Genomic DNA, 10,079 nt, shown 5'->3' with positions numbered 1-10,079 from the left:
ATTGACTGAAGTCACAGTGGGACGACAGCCTACAAATCTCAGACAAGTGCCCTTATGGAACACCTAAAGAAGACGATCGCCATCATGCTGGCTACGTACGTCAGCGGCGAACACAAGACGTGGCACGCTGTCCTTGTGGGCATAACCTTTGCCCACAACACGGCAGTGCAAGAGACAACTCAAATGACGTCGATCAAGCTGGTTTACGGAAGGAATCCCATGAAGGGGGGGGGGGGGGCGCTTGATGCAATGCTGCCGCCTACATCTAGTGCGCCCAAGTCGAGCAGCTCACCCGCTTGCGCAATAAGAACCGGCGATCGAAGGATTGACAAACGGCATTCCAATCCTCGACGGCGCTACGTGGAATACGAGCCCGGCGACCGTATTTGGGCGTGTGCACCGATTCGGCGAAGTAGACTAAGTGAAAAAATTCTGCCCCGACTGTTTAGTTGCACCTTGCAAAATACTCCGACCACTGGGCGCACTGGAAAACGAAGTCGTACCTGACGTCGTTACGCAGGCACAGCGGTGAAAACACAACCAGAAGTGGGCTACGTAATGAGCCTTCAACCGTTGCACGTCCGCCAGCGAAGTGGGAAAGCTTATCGTAATCCTTGCATGCACGTGCCGTTCTGATTTAATTAAGGCAACTCTGTGTGTTCTTTTTAGGGCATCAAGACCATGCTTCCAAAAATTTTAAAAAAAGAAAGGAGGCGGACATTGCCATGTGTCGTTATTTTTATATTTTCCGGCCTTCGTTTTCACTGGATTATCACGGTTCTCAAATGTCGCTCGGCCCGAGACTCGTCTACAGCACCCAACATTTCTTTAATGTTGTCGGTAATTCTATACCAAACCAGGGCAATTCTGATCATGGTGTGCGCGCGTAGGGAATATAATTGCCAAAAAATTAAATTCTGCTATTTTCCATGCCAGAACCACGATCTGAGTATGAGGCACGTCGTAGGGGGGGGGGGGGGGGGGGGGGGATGCGCCAATGTGTGGTGTGCACGTGCGTTCTTGCATTTCTCCCCATCGAAATACGGCCGCCACGGGAAACATTATAGCACATTCTCGAACGTGGGCGAGCACCAGCGATTATTCTGGAGGATGCAAGATGAGCCACGAGGCGGTGTTACAGAGGGCGCACTCGACCCGTGAGTTCAAATTTAAACGACCAACGAATTTGCTCACTTTTATCGTGTTTACTGTGCACATATTTGCCCAAGAAATGGTGTAAGAATTCGCCTCACGGTTTTGGCAGTGTTTTTATCCTTCGCTGTCACAACACAACAACCTTAATTATATTGCTAATAATGGCTAGTTGCTGATCTAGTCTGATTGAATAATACAGTGCCTTAGAGCATTTCTTTTGTGACTGTAAGTTCTAAATAATGCATTTCCATATACATTAAACAGCCATGCAGGACTGTATATTTCATGTCATTTCATTTCATTTCATTTATTTTCACCTTAAAGGCCCGGATGTATTACATAAGGGAGGGCTTTTATCCTTGTAACAATGTTTGAACAACTGTACAGAACAGTAAAGAAACAACAATAAACAAATACAAGCCAGGAACAATTGTGAAAAAAAGGGGAACATCGTGTTAGAGTAAGGGTAGGTGGGATCGGTAATTAAGCACTGTGGTTATTTAACGTTTCGCGGAACGTTTTACGGTCAGTGCATGACACCATATCTTCTGGGAGATGATTCCAATGGGTTACAGCGTCGGGGAAGAATGAAGTGTGCATGGCAGATGATCGGGTGTTAATGTTTGCTATGGGACGACTGTGGCTTAAGCGAGAGGATGACCGTAAGGGTGGATTTAACAGGGAATGCCTGGAGTGTGGATGGTAATAAAAGGCGTGAAGCAAGCAGAGACGAGAGATGATCCGGCGGGAAGCAAGTGGTGGTAGTTCAAGTGTACGTTTTTGTGCGGTTATGCTGGTTTCACGAGAGTAATTGGAAGTTATAAACCGAATAGCACGATTTTGTATTGCTTCTATGCAATAGGTAAGATATGATTGGGAAGGGTGCCAGATAGATGACGCATATTCTAACTGCGGACGTACGAATGTGAGATATGCTAGCTTTTTTATTTCAGGTGATGCGGCTTTCAGGTTGCGTTTTAAATATCCAAGAGTGCGTGAAGCATTAGAACAGATGGTGTCAATATGAGTTGCCCATGATAGTGTCGATGTCATGTGAACGCCAAGATATTTGTGAGATGGGGCTATGATAGGAGCTGAATTTATGGTGTAGGTGTAATTGGTTAAGCTGTTGTTGCGGGTGAATGACAGAGCTTTGCATTTAGTAAGGTTAAGTGGCATGTACCATTTTTCGCACCATGCTGCGATGGAATCAAGATCCTGTTGTAGTGCGGTGATGTCATTCGAGCCTTTGATTGGGGAATATAAGACACAGTCATGCGCGAAAAGACGTAATTTATTCTTAGTGTTAGCAGGTAAGTCATTGGTGTAGATCAGAAAAAGTAGAGGCGACAAACCAGCGCCCTGTGGCACACCCGATGTTACGCTGCTAAGAGATGAATTATGGTTATTTGCAGAGGTAAACTGTGTGCGCCCTTTTAAGAAGTGTTCAAGCCAGGTAAGCAAGCTATTTGGGATTCCGATAGATGCGAGTTTTTGAAGTAGGTGATTGTGGGAAACGCGGTCGAATGCTTTCGAGTAATCCAAGAAAATGGCATCAATCTGCAAATGAAGGTCCATGAAATGCAGAATGTCGTGGGTGAACACGGCGAGTTGGGTCTCGCATGAAAATAGTTTTCTGAAGCCGTGGTGGTGAGGGTAAAAGAAGTTGATAGATGCGAGGTGAGACATTAGGTTGGATGAGATTATATGTTCTAGAAGTTTAGAAGGAATGCTGGTCAGAGAAATTGGGCGATAATTTAGAGCACGGAAGCGGTCGCCAGTCTTGAAGATTGGTATGACATGGGCATTTTTTCAGTCGTCGTCGGGCAAGCTTTCAGTCCTTAAGGATTGCTTAAATATTAGGTGAAAAACCTGGCTACAAATGTTACTGGTGTTAAGTAGTATTTTGGCGTTAATTCCATCACACCCGGCTGAGGTGGTTAGTCTTAGTGAATTAATGAGGCTACATATGCCATCAGAGTTGATCTTGATGTCTGGCATCAATTTTACTGGGAGTGGTGGTATTGGTTCAATGGGAGTGTCATTAGTGTTGCAGAAAACTGAGGTGAAGTAGTCGTTAACAGCTGACGCGCATTTCTCAGAGTTAATGAGATGACCATCTGGATCTGTTAGTTCAATCTGTGTAGTATGTGTCTTTACGGAAAGTAAGCGCCAGAATTTATTGGGATTTGATCGTAAAATCTTCAGAAGGTCATGATTAAAGAAGTCTTTGGCTATCGTCAGCTCCTGAATATATTGGTTAGCCCACAGTTCGTATTTTCCCCATGTTCGTGAGTTATTTGTAAGCTTGCCATTTCTGTAAAGCCTTTTCTTTTTAGTAAGGGGAGCTTTGAGCCGTTTGTTAAACCATTCATTGTTAGAGTCGGATTTCACGAGAACTGCTAGTATGTATCTAACTTCAAGGTTGAGCAATACATTCTTATAAAGGTCCCAGTTGCTATCGACAGTTCTTGGCAAGTAAGACGGCTGAAAATCATTTAAAAATTTTAATGTTCGTTATTTATGGCGTCAAAGTCCGCCCTTTTGTAATCTTTTATTATTTTTGTTGTGGGTGACTTTTTCCTAAGCGCTATTGTCATGCAGATGTGGATGAGGTTGTGATCGCTAAGACCGGGTAGTATGGTAACGCTCTTTAAGCTATCAGGGCAAGATGTGAACATAAGGTCAAGGGTGTTGTCCCCTCTTGTAGGACATGATATCACCTGATGCAGGTTGAAGTCTAGAATAAGTTCAATAAATTGTTTAGCTTCGGATAACGGCGACCTGTTGGTTACAGAAAGCAGAGACCAGTTAATGTTAGGGTAATTGAAGTCGCCAAAGAGGTGAATAGGTGCGTTAGGGAATATGTCAGTCATGTCGGTTAGTGCTTCACGGAGTAAATCGCAGAATGACGGATGGCTGTCCGGCGGCCTATAGCACACGCCGAAAATTGTCTTTCCAGCGCTGTTGTAAGCGCAAGTCCACAATAGCTCGAGATTATCATCCCGACTGATCAGGGAAGATGAGAAGGTGTTTCTGATAGCTAATAAAACACCCCCTCCTCTCCGGTTGCTCCGATCATGGCGATACAGAACATAGCCGGAATTTGGAGGGAAAATTTCGCTATCGCTTACGTATCCGTTTAGCCACGTTTCAGTTGATGTCGGCATCGATGTCGTGAGTGAAGCTGCGAAGTTGTTCTCGTTTGGGTAGCAAACTGCGCATGTTAGTGAAAGCTATGTTAAGGAGAGGTAAAGATGAGGGATGATTGCGGGAGGAGGTTGAAGTGATAGGCTTCGTTGTCCGTCATTGCACGTTATCGTGTCTTGTTATTTGAGATGCGCTGTTTCCATGCGCCTTTATGAATGGCCTCGTAGCCTGAATCACGCTGTCAGAGGTAGGGTCGTAGTGATAGCGCTTATTTTCGACAAGCAACTTCTCTACGTGTAGTTTGAACGCACATTTTTGTGGTCGTATGAAGTTTAACAATTTGGAACGTGCGATGCGAGTAGCAGGAGCGAAATCTTCACGTATAGCGAAGTTTGTTGCCTTTAGTTTCCGCCCACAGGCCAGAATGTTTGCCTTTGACTTGAAATGAGCCAACTTTATAATCATCGGGCGTTTTCTTTCAGGACGGTATGTGCCTATGCGATGAGCACGTTCAATAGCGCTTGGCTCTAAATGCATTTCCAGCTTGTTAGCGCAGAAATTGATGATTTTTTTTCTCAGACTCTTTCCATGTTTCTTTTTCATTGTCTTCTAGTCCGGGAAAAGCAAGTTATAACAGCAAGCAAGTTAGTTATTGGACAACAGGCCTACAAAGTGCTAGCAACGACCTCTTTACCAGAGGAAAACGTTTGAAAAAGGTTCAACAAATGAACGCAACTGAATTCATCATGAAGTGCTGTACGGTAGCGCGGTTAAAAGACGCGACAAAAGAAGACACACAGGGACACAGACAGGGACACGCACAGCGCTGTGTGTGTCCCTGTGTGTCTTCTTTTTCCCCGTCTTTTAATCGCGCTACCGTACACCCCTTCAAGATGCATTACCAACAAGCCCACATTGCAACCCTCGTGAATTGGTCAGTTTGGCGTAAATCTAAAAAAAAAATCGCTACTACAACGTACTCTCGGGGTGTAGTTCGGCTTTGATCGAGTCAAGAAGTTGCGTGCCGTTTTCAGAACTTTTTCTTTTCAGACCAAATGGGCTGGATTACGGTCAATACGTGTACAAGGTGCCACAAGGCCGCATCGGACCTTACCTCGTTGGAATGATTTCCGGCTACATCGTGCATACAAGGCGTGGCCAGATCGTCATGAAGAAAGTGAGTAAGCGAGACTGTTGCGGTCTGTGCATGCAGGAGACAACAAATGTTAGCTGCGTCTCACAAGTATAGCCGTCTGTACGTATCGCCTAGCTTACGATATGTTATGCTTGTAAGGTAACCATACAAAAGCTGTTAATTTTCCGATTAAGTACAGCGATTAGGCTAATGATTTTGATCAAGGGATTAGAAAGCGTAATTAATGGCAGGCGCTGTTTTCTTTAAGAAACAATGCTTCATGACGTTCTTGAGACTTTTCGTTATCACACTTCTATGCAATTAGGCCGCAATAGCCATTGTACGCGCAGCTTTCGTGCTTCTCTATTTTCCTTTATTTACTTGTCACCAGAGGTTGCAGGAGATATTGGGTAATATTTTCCTTTGTCACAGCTGGGTGTGTTCATGAGGCGAGCTCGTCGGAGAAAACGGAATCCGTGCGGGTTCCAGATTTACGTTCACCGTGGTTAAAGCAAATGGATCGCGAAAAAATTAGACAGGGTGTTTTCTTTTCAACTAAACAGAGTGGTTTTAAATTGGCTGTGAGCGTAGCGAATGTGGCATTCTTGCAAAGGTGTTGTGAAGCGCGGCGGACATATAGTACTTCGTGGTTAGCAACGTGAGCTTTACGCAGTGAGGAGTACTTCTGTTTGGACAAGTTAGTGCGACATACTGCACGTTTCAACTGCCCGAAAAGACGAGGACCAAGAACACTTGCACACAGGCCCAACACTGTCTGCAACTGTTCGTCCTTGTGCTGGTCCTGTGTGCTAGCGTTTAAGCTGTTTAAACTTGCAGTTCACATAGTAATTGTAAAAAAATTTTTAATGTTTATTATCACCTTGTGGGCTGTTATCTATAGGGTAAACTTGGAAGCAGTCACATTTTAATGCACTGCAACTTCGAAAAAAGCTAGAAAATTTCACCAAATTTGAGATATTGATCACCAAACATCGAACGCTCAATCGACGCTATACCGAAACAGAGGGCAGGGAGTTCAGAAAACGTCGGCCCCCTATTACGTCGTACTCCTTGACGAAGTGTGTGATGAAGTTGGGATGATGGAATGTACCGGCAAATACTGGTATCACCCGTTTGCGGCAGATGCTTGTCAGTCGAAACATGCCGTTATCAGTACTAGCCGCAACTTTCACTTTCAAATTTCATCGCACTTTTCGTCGCAGGGCATTGCTGACTGACATGACAGCGGCGCTGCCTTTTAGGTGCTCCCGGCCCGCTTGGTTTCGATATTGCTTGAATTGATCGTTGACATTCGGTGACTAATATATCAGTGCGGCGAACTGGGCGCGTTGTTACACGATTAAAAACGCGAAAGCTCTCGACCTTGTCTCGTCTCCGACCGTGTCTTTTTTGCGCTGCCGCCTTTAGGAGTATATCAAATTAGGTGCGATCTTCAAGTTAAGAAAATGGAGCTGCTATAGGATATGTCACTGGCTCCAAATTTATCATTCAAACGGCTGCATTCAAGGTTTTACCAAGAAAGTTTAGTAACAAAGTTTTTGTTAATTAGACGTTCTAAACTTGCGTTAACAGCGGAAAAGTCTGTCCGCGTCGCCTAGCACTTCCTCTGCAGGAAGGCTAAGTTCGCTACGCTCATAGTATCTTTATTAAGAAATTTGTACAGTGAAATAAAAAAATCATCCCGTATACATAGGCTACATTGATTTAGTCTCTGTATAACGTTTTGCAGTGGGAGGTTCTTGGGTATCATTATAATTCCTTTCACAATTAATGCAGTAATCTGGCACTTAGTTGGTTTCAGTATCTTGGCGTATTAACCGCTGTGAAAAAGCATACAACACGTAGAACGATGAGCGCCCGTCCTGTCTCTCTTTATAAATGTGTATATAGGAGTCTAAAAGTCTAATGTGTATGTATGGTCTAAAAATTAATCTGCAGAAAACTAAAGTAATGTTTAACAGTCTCGGAAGAGAACAGCAATTTACAATAGGTAGCGAGGCATTGCAAGTGGTAAGGGAATACATCTACTTAGGACAGGTAGTGACCGCGGATCCAGATCATGAGACGGAAATAAACAGAAGAATAAAAATGGGCTCGGGTGCGTTTAGCAGGCATTCTGAGATCATGAACAGCAGGTTGTCATTATCCCTCAAGTGAAAAGTGTATAATAGCTGTGTCTTACCAGTACTCACCTACGGGGCAGAAACCTGGAGGCTTACGAAAAGGGTTCTACTTAAATTGAGGACGACGCAACGAGCTATGGAAAGAAGAATGATGGGTGTAACGTTAAGGAATAAGAAAAGAGCAGATTGGGTGAGGGAACAAACGCGAGTTAATGACAGCTTAGTTGAAATCAAGAAAAAGAAATGGGCATGGGCAGGACACGTAATGAGGAGGGAAGATAACCGATGGTCATTAAGGGTTACGGACTGGATTCCAAGGGAAGGGAAACATAGCAGGGAGCGGCAGAAAGTTAGGTGGGCGGATGACATTAAGACGTTTGCAGGGACAACATGGCCACAATTAGTACATGACCGGGGTAATCGGAGAAGTATGGGAGAGGCCTTTGCCGTGCAGGGGGCGTAACCAGGCTGATGATGATGATGATGATGATGATGATGATGATGATGACGTAGGAGAGATTGGAATCAGTGATGCCCGCGACTGTTTCTCTCTCAGGCAAACGGCACGCTCTAAAATAAGCCGGCTAAAAAAAAAGCGTTTAAAAAAGATGGACACAGTACATAACAAAGAGAGGCCGGCAAAAACCAACACACAAATGAGTTAAAGTATGAACGTAAAAGGTAAATGAAGGTCTTGTCGGCTTCATGTTTTCTGTTTTAGTTTTCTCAGCGCTATGAATCTGTCAAGAAAGCCCTTCAGTTTAGTAAACGCTCGTGAGACCCTGCTCAAAAGCACTGCAGAAATAGCAGTATGTGCATTTTGTATAATCGCAGGTATGAAATCGAGAAGATGTGTTATGTGCCTCCAATGGAGAGATATGGTCATTCCATAGTTCCCAAATTCTCAAAATAGTAATAAGGGCGACTTCCAAGAAGCAATTACGAATATTGCTTGTCGAAATACACTGCCCCAGAACTCTAGTGGCCCGACCGCTTAGACCGTGAAACATTAGCCATGTAAACGAGCATGGCATCGACTGCCCAGGCGAGTCAACTGTGGATTTAGTATGTGTGTATATATATATATATATATATATATATATATATATACATATGTGTGTGTGTGTGTGTGTGTGCGTGTGCGCGTGTGCGTGTGTGTGTGTGTGTGTGTGTGTGTGTGTGTGTGTGTGTGTGTGTGTGTGTGTGTGTGTGTGTGTGTGTGTGTGTGTGTGTGTGTCAGGACACAAAAAACGTCACTCGCTGTCTCTCTCAGCAGGCGCATCACGTCTTCTCTTGGCACTTATTGTTTCTGCACGGATCGGTGTGTAAACGACGGGCATCTGGGAGGTGTTTCCTAGATTTGCTTAAAAGATGCCAAGAGGCTTCCTTTTTTGTATTGAGATGGTGACACTGCACCTTAAATGAAAATAAAGAACGTTTCCTTCTCGACCTATCACACCTCCAGTAAAATAGCGGCATTCAACGTCCCAAAACAACAGATAAACTATGATAGATGCCATATTAGTTGGCTCGGGGACTTATTCTAGACAACTTTGGGGTTCCTTAACGTGCGCCTAAATCTCAGTACGCGAGCTTTTTTGCATTCAACCGCCCGGGTGCACTAAAGCATCATTCTAGCTTACTCCTACACCAATTCTTTAGTATCCTCTGACTTATTTCTCTTTTCATATTATTATTTATTTGGCTGCCTTTAAATCCAAAGGCATCCCATGACTACGAAAGCACCAATCATGTTACCACAGGTGGCGATGCACGAAGCTACCCTGACAGTGCCAATCGCAGCTCAGCCTATTGGTTTAGGCCGTGCCAAGCACGTGGAGCAGACATATTCGAGAATTCGGCGCGTGCTATTATGCCCAGGTTGAAACTTAGTAATGCAAATAATTGAAATTAGCGGCCAAGTAAAAGTCAACTGACGTTTCGGAAACCATGCGAGTTCTTGTTTTAGAACAGCAATTATGTTTGGCTCTTAGCAATAGAATTCCGAACGCCAGTTATTTACAAGCGCCAATTCAATTTTCATTTGGGCACTCTGACGGCAATTCCTGGGATATTACTAAGCAATAGATATGGCAAGGCGTAAGTTTGTATGCAGGATCTTGGTTCGTGCCGTTATCTCAGGCTAAGACCTGTAGAAGAGGGATGGGCCTTTAGATCACCAAATGCTCTGTGGCCTTGGTCAAAGCGCTATGAGGAATGCTGACACTGAGCATCGCTGCTGTTGCTGCCCTTCAACTTGCCATAATGAAACATCTATATATATATATATATATATATATGTATGTATGTATGCAATGTGTGTGTGTGTGTGTGTACGTGTCAAGAAGTGTACTCTTGTCGCTTCCTGTATGAAATGGAATGACGAGGACGTAGGCAGTCGACTACGCGGAAACATTGCAACAGAAAGCACCTCGCGAGAAAGGTAGGCCAGTAAAGCCGATCGACGGTCGAGCGTAACCGAGCGAACGACCACA

Source organism: Dermacentor andersoni, chromosome 1 (genome assembly GCF_023375885.2).
Source record: "Dermacentor andersoni chromosome 1, qqDerAnde1_hic_scaffold, whole genome shotgun sequence".
Lineage (NCBI taxonomy): Eukaryota > Metazoa > Arthropoda > Arachnida > Ixodida > Ixodidae > Dermacentor > Dermacentor andersoni.
The sequence above is the reverse complement of the archived record's forward strand: the minus strand, read 5'-3'. Positions refer to the sequence as shown.